This window comes from Peromyscus eremicus, chromosome 6 (genome assembly GCF_949786415.1).
Source record: "Peromyscus eremicus chromosome 6, PerEre_H2_v1, whole genome shotgun sequence".
NCBI lineage: Eukaryota > Metazoa > Chordata > Mammalia > Rodentia > Cricetidae > Peromyscus > Peromyscus eremicus.
Window position 1 is genome coordinate 108289503 of NC_081421.1, and position 14257 is coordinate 108303759.

General features: G+C 39.3%; 1 long non-coding RNA gene across 1 annotated transcript in view; it reads right to left on the minus strand.

The window, feature by feature from the left end:
• Window positions 1-5284: 5284 nt before the first annotated feature.
• The window catches only part of LOC131912724 (uncharacterized), a 50853-nt gene continuing 41880 nt past the window's right edge, over window positions 5285-14257 (minus strand). The window contains exons 2-3 of the long non-coding RNA XR_009379698.1: window positions 7908-8136; window positions 5285-5441 (exon numbers count right to left, since the gene is read on the minus strand). This is a non-coding gene — a long non-coding RNA (uncharacterized LOC131912724). The remainder of the gene's footprint in view (window positions 5442-7907; window positions 8137-14257) is intronic.

Below are 14257 nucleotides of genomic sequence, written 5' to 3' on the forward strand. Positions count from 1 at the left end.
CAAAATGTGTGCAGGATTAGAGAGTGGGGGTGTCTATTGCTAATTCCTGATGACCATGACAGCTAATATAGTACAGAAAGTTAATTACCCACCAAAGTTGCTAGGGTGTACAGAAGACACTAGGAAGTATCTTCACAAACAGAGTCCATTTTTACCCTTTCTCAAAAGTCAGTGGGTGCAGACTGATCCTTGTTGAACAGGGTTATTGTACTTGTAAGACATGGCATCTCTTGTATTGAGCTGCTAAATAGAGTTTTCAGATTTGCAGGAGCAATTGAGTCAGATCTGGATCACAAAATAGCATTTTGCCCCCTAATCTTTTTCATGCACCCCTAAACAAATATCCCATTGCCACTGAGTATTCTGTAGTGGTCAGACCATTTGTCAAACAGGAATGGCAATGTCACTTTGAAAAATTGTCTTCTGCTACATGATTTGTGAATTTGATCACAGAAATGATCACAATGACTGGACTGATGTTTCTGCTGTTGAGAAGTGCTTGCTCAGATCTCTGGGAAAGAAAGCATCACTGTTTCTCTCCTCATTGACGCACCCATATATAGGTTCACTTTCCTCCTTTTTCCCCTTTAATTCTTCTGCCATCCATGCCTAATTTAATAGTCTTAATATCTGTGGAGAATAATTTTATAGAGAGCTTCATTTCAGTTGCAGATATTATAATAGTCAATTCAGAAATTTTCAGTTCTGATGAATTATTCACAACTTACAAAGTGAGTATTGGCTTGGATTTGGTTATGATTATATTGCTTGTTCTACTATGTTTAAAATATAGGGGACAGAGAAATCACTGATGTCATCTATTGGAAAATATCACTGTGAGGCTGATTATTTAATGAGACAGCAATAAGGCTGCCTTTAGACTTAGGGTGACTCATTTATGTTATATATTACACAAATCAAATTTCTCTTGTACCTACTCAGCACAAGTTCAGATTTATGCCTTTAATAAATGCACAGCAGTGATCAGGCTGCAGATTTGAGGACTGACAATATATAGAACTCTCCCTCTGGGTACCATTCACCTGAAAGCCACAGAGGAGAAGGCTGTGTGGTCCCCACAGAGTAAAGGTATCATCCAGAATCCTACTGGGTGAGTCCACAGAGGAATAGTCTTCTTCTGAGGAACTGGGTTGTTAGCAAATCTATCATCTCGGTGACTAGTTTTGTTGGCTATGTGCTGTAGAATGTCAAGTAATGACACCATCTTCACCATTTGAATGAAATATCCCCTTCATGTATTTGTCGAGGGAGATAGAAACAGAGTTCCATGTACCCAGGCTGGCTGGAGCTACTGAGCCCCTGCCTCCACTCCTCGAGTGATGGGATGACAGGCGAGGATCTCTAGACCTGGCTAACACTTAGATTTCCAATTCTACCTGGAAAAGAAATTTCATTGTCTTTCTTTACCAATATTCCTATCATTTACAGATAAAGAGTTTCTATTGGTGCCTAAAGTCCAAAACTTCTCAAGGTAGATAGATAATCCCATGTGGTCTAGCTGAAAATTGTTTTTCTAGCTCCTCCCTCCTTCCTCATCAGCCACTGAAGCACACTACCACATGTTCAAACCTCTACCCCCAAACCTTCGAGCTGCTGCCACTTACCGTATATATATTCTGGTATATACTTATTTCAGTTTTGAGATTGAATACCATTGCTTCCAGAAAGCATTCTCTCAAAGCTTTGATTCCCTGAGGAAAAAAAAAGGCTGGCATGGAAATCATTCTGCTAGAACTTTCACAGTGTCCTGGTAAGTTCAGTATATATGGGAGAAAAGGTGAGAAAGCAGGACTGTGAAGAAGTCTCTAGTAAAATTTCATAGAAACCTCAGCTGACCCACTGGCAAATTCTGAAACTGACCTTAAACAATACTCCAGTTGGGAAGAGTGGGTCAGACTGATGTCCAAGGTCAGCTTAGGTACTGCCTCCACAGTGCCAAAACCTTCAGTGAGGCAGTGCCATCCTAAGACAGCACTAAGGTGACCTGAAGCTGAGGCTTAGTGCTGGTAGAGTGTCAGCCCTTCAGTCCAGGGGCATCCCAGTCAGCACACCACAGCGCTGCTACAGCCACATCTCACTCCACTCAGATTCACTTCTTCGTTAGCTTAAAACACATCAAAACTTTATAAGATGAAAATAAAATACTACATAGAGGAAAACAAAGGTTCTTACTTGAAAGCTATAGAGATCCACCACTAGTAGATAAAAGATTTATAACTCCACGGAAAGGGAGACTGAAAAACAGGTAAAATGTCAGAATCATATTGTCAGAACTCTAGAAAACAGTACAGGTTTAGTTTACAATAAATGCAGGAATGATCAGCCAGTCAGAAGGCATGTACATACAGAAGGAGAGGTTTCTACTGTTTTAACTTCCTCTCACCCAGTGTAACTCAGCGGATTTCTAGAAATCCTGTCTTTCTGATATTGGCCCCAGTGGCCAGCAGCAGCAGAGCAGACCTTGTCTGTCTATTTGGACTTGTCTAAGAGCTCTCTGAAGAGGGAGCAAGGGATTTATATTCATCTTACTCAATTTAGAACTTTCTCAGAATAGAAAACTGGTTATACAGAGATCATTAAACAAATAAATAATATGTTAAATCTTGAAAAGCAAATAAAAAGGCTTCTGTCACTTCTGGCAAAGTATAATAGTGGGAACACACAATAATCATCCAGATCATAGGAGAAAGGCTTGAGTAAAGATGCTAACAAAATAGAAAGCAAATATATGGTGTATTCAATGTGGAAGGGTGGGTGGAGTATTAGGTCATGAAAATGGATATTATTGTGAGTCCTATAGACAAGTTTTAAAATTTATAAACATGAATTCTTCAATCATATTATCAGAATAGACATAGCAAGTGTAAATAAGTAATAATAACCTGAATGTATTTTAATATTAATCAAGTCAACAATTCAAAATGCTCTCAAAGAAACTAAGTCTAGATTGTTTTACTATTGAGCACAATTAAGCATTTAAGGAAAACTAAATCTAATTGTACACAAACTTCCAGATTATACAGCAAAATTGTCTCAATTCTCAGCTGATCCAACTGGTTTTAAGAATTATCATGGTCTAGAAAGCAAATCGCAGTAAACCAAAAGAATGTTCCATGCCAAGGTTTGGAATGCCTACCGATGAGCTGTTGATATGGAAGCTACAGAAGTGTCCACAATAACACAGAATATGGCAGTGTTCTTGGTTGCCCACCAGAACTATGTATTAAGACCCTGTTGTTTAAGACACTACACATACTTTGGTTGTAAGACATAGGAAACTCAAGCTGGAACTGAGCTAGAAGCTTCTTCCCAGCTCCCTTAATTCCACCTTTCATAGTAATGGAAGCTGCAATGTAGGCTGCTGGAGGAGAAAAGTCACCAGTAATCTTATTCAGCTGTGAACCATGTAGGCTACAATATGAATCTCTTAGGCAAGATGTGCTCACTGGTGCAATGGTTGTATGACAATTATCAGGATAACCAACTAAATCCTCTTTGAGTTTGCTCCACAGAAGGGAATTCATGTCTGGTCTGCAAACCTTGTCAAAAGTCCATGAGTAGGGAGGTCATGAGACCTGAAGGAACCAACTAGTGTTCTTTTACTAAATTAATATGGTGTCCAAATGCCTACTAAATATTTGTTTACAGCCAAGACTGCTCTCTGCCTTGCTCAGAAAAGCTTCTGTTCATAATGGGCAATAGTTAACTGGGGGAAACATTACTGGTCCATGTACTGAGAATAAGTGATTGTGGGGGGCTCAATCCTTAACAGTTCATCAGATCAGTCCCCACCAAGGCTCAGAGAACATAGAGAGGAAAGGGCACAAACGATGGGGAAGAGTGCTGTGAAACACTGCCATCTGGACACATGAATTCTCAGAAGCTCTGGTTATCTTCACCAAACCTGCACAAGACTGAGACCATCAAGATTACTGAATGGATGGGGGAGAGAGTATGTGATGGCTCATCTCTGCCTGAAGGAATGTTGAAGGCAGTTAACCGATGTTATGAGAAAGAGAGTATCACTTTCTTCAGTGGTATTGCCACTGGTACGTTGTCCATGATCCAGTAAATAACCCCCAACTCATACTCATGCAAGCAACCCTAATTAAACTCAATGGGTTACTAAAAAGTAAAGAACTAAAGTAAAGGCAATTTTGAAGTTAAAAAAAAAAGTTCTAGGTGACTATTAGTCATAAACTTAGACATTTTTAAAACCTTAAGCAAAATATGAGTATCTCAGCAGCAGTAATGTTAAAAAATAACTACTTTGTGACTAAGCCAGGCTTGTGCCTATGATAAATTTGAGTTAACATTTGAAAATCAATCAATGTCAGCTTGTTAAGTCAAGTAATCACCAGACATAAATTCTAATTTCTAAGAAAGGAGAAATAAACAATTTTTAAAAAATAGGATCCTGAGCCTGAGATCATACTGGGTTATACACTATATCCTGGCAGGGAAAAAAAAAAAAAAAAAGAGGAAGAGATAGTAGGCCTGTTGTGAAACCCTGGGTCATACGTGCTGTGGGATGGTCTGTATGTCAAATATGTTGCTGATTGATCAATAAATAAAACACTGATTGGCCAGTGGCCAGGCAGGAAGTATAGGCGGGACTAACAGAGAGGAGAACTGAGAGAACATGAAGGCGGAAGGAGACACTGCCAGCCGCCGCCATGACAAGCAGCATGTGAAGATGCTGGTAAGCCACGAGTCACGTGGCAAGGTATATACTTATAGAAATGGATTAATTTAAGATATAAGAACAGTTAGCAAGAAGCCTGGCACGGCCATACAGTTTGTAAGCAATATAAGTCTCTGTGTTTACTTGGTTGGGTCTGAGCGCCTGTGGGACTGGCAGGTGACAGAGATTTGTCCTGACTGTGGGCCAGGCAGGAAAACTCTAGCTACACATAAGGGCATACCCCTGAAGGGATATTTGACCTCAGTCTCTTTCTCATCTCTGCCATGAGGAGAGCAGATCTGTCTCTCACCACATGCCTCTGCCCTGATGTGCTGTCCAGCCACAAACTCAAAGCAGCAGTATCATCCAGTCAAGGACTGAAACCTCCAAAGCAGAAAGCCAAAGTAAATGTTTCCTCTTTCTGATTTGGACATTAACATAAAACCAATGCCATTGTTTTACACAGCACTAAATAGCAAACAAACATTGCTCATTGTATCTCATATTCTCTGATGTGTTCTGTATACACATTAATTCATTAAAGTACAACGTATAAAAGAGTTGCTAAAATTTCTCCCATACATAAGCTATGAAGCTGAGAAGAGAGGTTACAAAGTTACCCCAGTTCACTCAAGTCATACAAAGTGCATCGTTTATGCATACAGGCAAGATGGCTGAAAAATCTATGCTTCAATCTTTTGTTCCAGATGAGCCATGTACTTCGCAGTGCAAGGTGCTAAGGAAGAAAAGATACATAATGCAAAGTTAGGAAGCAAAAGGAAAAAAATTGCCTCTTTGCTCTAACCATTAATTATGGTGTGGTTTCTTACTAAGTGCTGACTATTAAGCATTGATTCTGCACTAGACTTTATAACTTCACGACTTGTAACTACTTTCCCATGTATGTTAATATCCCTGTAATTAAATTAGTGGCTACATATTATTACCTTCTACAACTAGAATTGACTTAGCAACTTTCAGTAGATATTATATTTATTATTATTGAACAGTGGGCTGCTTTGACATTTTCTTACTTCATGTGCATATAAACCCATCTCAACATCTCCAAAAACACAGCTTTTACCATGTGTAATTATTCCTTAGGAAATGTATCCAGAATATTGGTTAATTAATAGTGACTTTATAATCTACTTCTTTTCTTAAAAATACCTCAGAGCATCTTAGGCTGTTTATGAACATCTGTATTATTATGTTGTTCATCTTTAAACCAGTAATAAGCCCCATCCCACCCTTTCAGTTCTCCCTCACGGTGGGTCACTGGCAGTTACCCAACTGTTCTGTATGTGGATAATACATTTGAAGACCCAATTGGAACCTTACAAAAATTCACTAATCTTTCTTTTTTGAATCTGGCTATAATGTTCTCAATTCTGTTGCTTGGCACATAGACTTTTAATACAAAAGGATATATTTCTACCATGGAGATAAAATCCCTTTTTTATTTTTGCCAGAGGAAGATTTAAACTGGTGGTTTTAATAGTTGTAAAGATATTTGTGGTTAGGCTTCTCAACCACAGATGGATCAAGTAGAGTCACCATGGAAATATACCCATTTCAATCAGATTTGCTCTTTCCTGAAAGCTAAAACGTTAAAGCCCCCAAAAGCCAGACATTTGAACTAATCTTTTGAATGTACTGAGTTAGTGAACCATCACAAACCCTTTTACATAATAAACAACTCATTTGCTCAGAGTCTAGGGTTCTGTAAAATAAAAAAGAGAGCAATTTTAGAACTGGAAGAGGGCTTAAAAACATTCAGTTCATCCAACTCATTTTATAAATGAGGGGCAGGAAGGCCCCAAAACTTAGGAATGTCTTTCTTGGGCATATACAGACAACAAATAATGTCAGGCTGGAACAGTCTCTTCATTTCTGAAGTGGTCCCACAAAAGTCTTGGAAGACTTAAATATGAGAACAGGAAGAAACTTCAGCTATAGATTTCTGGCCCATCTTGTATCAAGAATGTATAATATTAACCACAGATTTCCAAAACAGGGAAGAGATGTATTACTGAACTTGTGTTGATAATGTGACCAAGATCATGTGACCAGTATGTAAATTTATTTCCTAGATTTATGGTAGGCACCACCAGTGTACAATACAACAGGTAACTATTGGGCTTTGTTAAATGCTTAAACTGTTTTAAAGAATAATTTGGTCCCAGCCTATCAATGTAGCCATAGACTGAATCAGTTTTTAATTATCCAAACTTTATTCTGTTGTAAGAGATGGATACCTGTCTTGTCTGTGAAACAGAGCTGCGGAGTATAGCACAGGCCAGTAACACCAGTTTCACCTGGGAGCTTGTTAAAATAAAATCGTGATGTAACAGCAAGAAGCCCCCAAGAATTCCTACCTTAACAAGCTCTCCAGGTAATTCTCATGCATGCCAAGGTGGAGAAACACTATCCTAATAGAGAGGTTTGTAACTTTTTTTATACATATGGAGAACTTTTGAAAATGCTAATCTTCAACCCCAACCAAGTGATGTACATTTGATATAAGGACAGTCTGGACATCAACATGGTTGTGAATTAATGTACCAGCAATCATTTGGAGCATTAGATTTGGCTCTTTTTAAGAAATAAAATAATTAAAAGTAAATCCCATCTTACAAGGTTCCTCCAAGTTTAGAACATGGATATGCAAAGTATAAGGGCATAAGGACAATCTGTTGGGGGTACAGATATAAAATATTAGGATTTAGGCTTTATTTTTAAATTTCAACATTGTAACATGTATTTTTGCAGCAAATTACAGATTAAATGTGATAGTAAAATGTTAAATATAAAATTTGTAACTATTTTTATAAGTACAAAGAATATATATATATTACATTTTTTATCAATGTCATGAGATAAATGTTTTTTAATTTAAATTTTTTCATTTTACATAACACAGTTCCCCCTCCCTCCTTTTCTGCCACTCCCCCACCCCATTTCCCTCCCACTCCAACCCCCATCCACTCCTCAGAGAGGATAAGGCCTCCCTTTGGATGTCAACAAAGTCTGCTATACCAAGTTGAGACAGGACCAAGCCCCTCCCCACTGCATCAAGACTGAGCAAGGCATCCTACCATAGGGAACGTGCTCCAAAAAGCCAATTCACATACCTGGGATAAGTCCTTGTCTCACTACCAGGGGCTCTACAAACAGATTAAGCCACACAGCTGTCACTCACATTCAAAGGGCCTAGTTTGATCCCATGCAGGCTCCCCAGCTGTCAGTCCAGAGTCTGTGAACTCCCACTAGCTCAGGTCAGCTGTCTCTGTGGTTTTCCCCATCATGATCTTGACCTCCACTTGCTCATATAATCCTTCCTCTCTCTCTTCATCTGGACTCCAGGAGCTCAGCCCAGTGCTTAGCTGTGGATCTCTGCTTCTGCTTCCATCAGTGACTGGATGAAGGCTCTATGATGACAGTATTCACCAATCTGATTACCAGGATATGCCAGTTCAGTCACCCTCTTCACTATTGCTAAAAGTCTAGACTGGGGTCATCTTTCTGGATTCCTGGGAATTTCCCTAGCACCAGGTTTCTCCCTATCCCCATAATGGCTCCCTCTATCAAGATAACTCTTTCATTGCTCTCCCACTCCATCCCTCCCCAGTCTTGATCCCTCATGTTCCCATCTGCCATCTCCTCCGCATTACCCCCCACCTCCCAGTTTACCCAAGAGATCTTATCTATTTCCCCTTTCTAGGGCAAAGGAGGATCATTTTCTAACTTCAGTGGGCAAAACATTACTTGGAAATGGACACAAAAATATGGAAACCTGAGGCCCATGCACTTGAGAAAGTTATCAATTCATAGTAATCATGCCTTGAATAATAAAACTCATTAGTTACAACACTGTCCCTGCCCAAAGCTACCTTGAGTTAAATACAATTCATCTGAGTTTGAGCCCAGACATCTGCTGCCCTAAGACATTTTCCAGATGATTCCAGTTTTTTAATGCCAAAAGACTGCTGTTAAAAGTGGTCAAAGGGAAGAAATATCACATGCATCGCATAGAAAGAGACAGAAGAATAAGAACAAATTTATCAAGACACTGGTCCAGCAGGGAAAGTTCTATTAAAATAGGACAGTGCATGGCTCATATCAGTTCAGTCTGCTACAACAGAGAACCTAAGAGCAGATTTCATAAAGAAATTTAACACACCAGAAAGACTAATGTCTCATGTTCTCTCTCTCCTGAGGTTCTTAATTCCAAATTTTCAGATATGAATATATAACTGGAATGACTGAAGAAACCAGGAAAGTAAAAAGGGGCCATTTGGGGGGTATTTGAGGAGCAACAGAGAGGAGAACAGCAGGATACAAGTAGTTTGAAGGTGAAAATGAGAAACATGGTGAGGGGCTTTAATTAGGGAAGGGAGGGAGACAAATGCAGAAGGAGGGAAGGGGATAAAAACATAATAGTGATGTCTGAAAAAGTCATAAGGAATAATATTATTATCTACCTAAAATACCTGTAGTACATATAAGACTGTATATATATATAGTTTAAATGAAATTTACCCGTGTGAGCTAACAATGCTTCCTCCCAGGGCCAAAGACCAGCTAACAAAAGCCCCAACACCAGGCAACAGAAGCCCTCTTTTGGATTGTTGGTTAAGGTTGTTCAAGAGACTCCCCAATATTATTAGTTATTGTTACTATGCTGTGGATATCACTCTGTATGCTGTGAATGTGTTGCTCTGATTAGTTAATAAATAAAGTGCTGACTGGCCAGTAGCCAGGCAGGAAGTGTAGGCAGGACAAAGAGAGAGGAAAATTCTGGGAACAGGAAGGCTGAGTCAGGAGTCACCAGCCAGACACAGAGGAAGCAAGATGTAAAACTACCGGTAAGCCACAAGTCACATGGCCACATATATATTAATAGAAGTGGGTTAATTTAAGATATAAGAACTAGATAGCAAGAAGCCTGCCATGGCCGTACAATTTATAAGTAATATAAGTCTCTGTGTGTTCACTTGGGTCTGGGCGGCTGCAGGAGCTGGGTGGACACAGGAAAACTTCAGCTACATTACTACCCTTGGCTTACCCCTTCCCCTCAAAGTTGGAAGGTAAATCCCTATTGCTGAAGACATCATGACTTTCAGACATAAGGCTAAGGGTGGCCTGAGCTGGAGCTGACCTGAATGCCTCCTCCATGAGGACTAGTTCTCATGGTACCAGGAGGCATTATGTAAACTTCCAAAGGAGGAAAGGCAATAACAGTCCCACTCAGCTGTGATGCTTATGAACTACAGCAATGACCAGCATGGCCCAGTAACACCAAGGGTGACACACATAACTTGGCAGTAACCAACAGCTAATTGGACTTATGACCCACTCAACAAGATGGAAATCATACATGCTACTGAAAACCTAGCTGACTATCCAGGGTTAGTGAAGTCATGGATCTTGGAGGAAAACCTATATCCACCACTTTACTAAACCAGAGTGATCCAACTACCTTTTAAATAATTCTTATACCCACAGTCAAGTGCAGTTTTCACTTATCATCAAGAAAAATTCCCTTCACAAGAGATGGGGACCATTAAAGAAACAACCCAAAGGCAGAGTTGTGGAGAGCCCAGTCCCAATGGATCCATCTACAAACCAACTCCCACACCTAGGGCTCAGGGAACATTGCAGAAGAGGGGGTGGAAAGAATGTAAGAGCCAAGATCAGGGAGTTTGCTGTGAGATTGTGTCTCCCACTAATGTCAGAGCTACAACAATAAAGTCTCACCAACATGGCTGCCTAAACATGAGCTGAACAAAGACAACACTTATAGACATTCCAAAGTGGAAAGGAGGATGGTCAAGAGGCCCCTACTCTACACAAAGAACTTCAGGCAACCAAGGAATGCTGAGAGCAAGAGAAAAAGTCTTCCTGTAAAGAGTATATCAGTTGGTTATCCAATGGTCAGCCCTGAAAACATTCATATAAGTAACATTGTAACATTACACAGACTTAGCAGGTTCTATTTAGGAATATATATATATATATATATATATATATATATATATATATATATACATATATGCATGCAATAACAATTATGGAAAAAGAGGTCATGAATTTGAAAGAGGGCAGGGAAGGTATATGAAAGAGTTTGGAGGGGACAGAGAAGGAAAAATGATGTCATTATGATATTAAAAATAAAAGAAAAAAATAAAATTAAAAATGAAATTAAGCCAGGTAGCAGTGGCACATGCCTTTAGTCCCAGCATTTGGGAGGTAGAACCAGGCGGATCTCTGTGAGTTCGAGGCCAGCCTGGTCTACAGAGCAAGATCCAGGACAGGCACCAAAACTACACAGAGAAACCATGTCTCAAAAAAACAAAAAACAAAAACAAAAACAAAAAAAGAAGTTAAATAAAAAAAATTACAGTGAGAAACAGTGGGAAGGCATAGGGGCGGGTATCTAGAGGGAACAAATAAAGAAAGGGGGAGCACCCAGGGGTACTACAAAAGACCCAAGCCAACATCCATTTAACAGACTTCAGGCTTCTCCCATCCAGAATGTCTAAAGCAATTATTTTCCTTGTCTCTGTGACTTGGTCTTCTGTCTTCCAGGTCATTCAATTCTTTGTTCCTTTCAGGGAATGAACTTGGAAACCCCCTACTTAACTGATCATCCCCACTGCTACAATTGCAGCAGCCAGTAGCCTTGTATTATTAATACACCTAACTTAAAAGAAAATGTTAAAGTCATACAATTTTACTCTAAAACCATAGTATTAGTCACACATATTGATGTTGCTTTCTGTTCATGCTTGCATATTTACTATAGATCTATTGCTATAATAAATTACATTAAGATCACAGTTGCAAAACTTTTAGGAACAAATTCAGAATCCAGCTTCCTTTGATTTAAACATCACATACATATGCATGGTCATTTCAGGCACCATAAAGGACTGTAACATAAGAAGAAGAAGAAGAAAAAAAAAAACTAGGTAGGAGACTCATTAAGTTTGTTTAGGAAGAAAAAAGACCAAAGTATGTTGTTATCTTACAGTGAGAAACCTGACAGGGTTAGTTGATTGCTCTGTTCTAAGCAGCCTAATAATTTGAACGTTATTGCTGTGCACAGAAAAATGTCCAAGTGTGGTTGTACCATGGTCATTATGTAAATATGATCTCATTATCTATCCTAGTCTGGTTTGCAAAACTGGACATACTTATGATTTTGCAGCTCACTAAATCATTTGATAATAAATACAAATTGAGTATAACTAACAGAGAAAAGAAGCAAAACAAACGTAAAAACAACAACAAAAAAAATCTAAAAGCTAAGGCCAAGACAGCCAGATATTTAAAGGCAGGAACACATTTTCTTTAAATGAATGATAAAACCAAAAATAATTGGAACAAAGCATACTGCTGACTTCCTGGAATAGAAAATATATGACTTTAGATGTGAGTAACTCTGACCTAAAAGGAAAAAACAATCTACTATGTCCCCCTAAGCAAAGGGTTTTTATTCTTCCACATTTACCTAACACCTATTAAGTACTTCTATTAGAAACTCTATTTCAGATTCTGAAAGAATATGCATGTACCATATCACTAGCTCCTGAGATGTTGAGTTCACTAGGAAGGCTTCACGCATTCACAAATTGTAAGGATAGCTCCCACACCTCTAGGGTGGGTACCATTGCTGCAGGTGCTGGCTGAGTTTCTTTAATCCCTTCCACAACCTTATGAGATAAACAGTTTTCATATCTCCACTTACAAATGAGCTGGCTGGAGCTCAGAGAAGTCATGTTGTCCAAGGTCATTCAGGGGTCAAAAGGAAAGGCAGGATTTGAGGCTCAGCAGTCTGGTTATAGAAAACACACACTGTACCACTGCACTGTGTGAACATCATGGAAGATGGCCAGTGTGTGTGTGTGTGTGTGTGTGTGTGTGTGTGTGTGTGTGTGTGTGTATGAGAGTTATAAGTTTGTGAATGTTTTAGACTTAAAATAATAATAAATCTTATAAATCTTAGAATTTATCATCTGAACCACAGTTAGGTGACATTTCTTCTTGTGGCTGCCTTATTTCTCTCGTAATAACTTCAATGTTCATTTTGATTATTGCATGTGGCACAATTTCCTTCTCTTTAAAAGCTGAATAGTTAATATTCCATTTTACTAATAAAAGCAATTTCTTACCAACTCACCCATCAGTGTGCATTTGGCCCGCTTCCCCCATTCTGACAGTTGTGAATAATTCAGCTATAAATGTGCATGTAGAAATCAGCACCTCCTTGAAGCCTTGTTTTCAACGATGCAGGCGGGGCTCAGGCCCCCCAGATACACTGCATCCCACAAACCCACCATTCTGTTCCTTGAGGAATCACCCAGTGTTCTCTGCAGCTATTCCATTGCTCTTCACATCTCCACCAACGCTGCACAGGGACTTCTGTTTCTCAGCACCCAGCCTAACGCTTATTTCCTGTGTCTATCTTAAGGGTTGAGAGATGAGGTATTTGTTTTAAGACCTTAAGAGTTTCTGAGTTCCGTATTTCAAATTACAAACTACATTTTAGAGTTCACCTCACTCTGAATGTTTGCCAAGACCATATCCTACCAAGAAAGGGCACAGTGAGAAGACAATGTATTTATTTAGATGTGTAAAATTGTTAAAGGAAATAATTCACAAAAAGAGAAAGGCAGTGATATGTGGGGGGCTGAGCAGACTCTAAGTGAATATATAAGGAAGGAGTAGATGAAGTCCTGAGTAAATACGTACTGTTAACAAGCTCTAATGAACAAAAGGCATGGGAAATGGCCAAGCCTTCCTCTAGTCCAAGTACACGGGTTTAAAAGTGATTGACCAGTGTGTACAAAAACCAGCACCTGCAGCCTCCTCCTCCAGAATAACTGCAACCTGAGGCTGCTCCCCTGCAGAGACCCCTACCAGACTAATCCACCCTTCGTTCTCCTGCTGTATGTAACGAGCATGCTAAGTTTTCAGGTTGGGTAATTGGTGCTGCTCCAGCAGAGCCAACATATTCATCTCTTCTGTCTGTGTGTCTGTCTTTTCTTCATTCTCTCATTGTCCCAGTCAGGTTCCTAGGACCAAGCTGTGCTGGATTCAGTAGTAAAAGGCATACAAACACCTAATTAGTACCAAATGGCCCCTCAGACATATGGCCTCATGCTTTGAACATGCAACTGTGATCTGTAGCCACAACATGGCTCTTAGAACACACAAGGATGACTAGCAGTTAAATAACAGGCTTTGATGAAAAACAAGTAAGCCAAAGCTAAGCAAGTGTCCTCTTCCAGTTCCATCCCAAATGCTCTGTCCTGTGGCCTGCCTCCCTCTGAAGATTTAACTCACAAAAGTTTGAAATTCTCAGTCCATCTATAATGAAGGGAAGTAAAAGCAATAAAGATAGCCTTTGCAACCTGGAAATGTTTCTCACCTACATTTTAAAATAAATACACAGGTTTGCTAAAACTAAAAGATCTGAGTTTCATAAAATCATCCTTGTTATTTTTAAAAGATGTAGTTATGTTTATATGTGTGAATGTTTTGTGC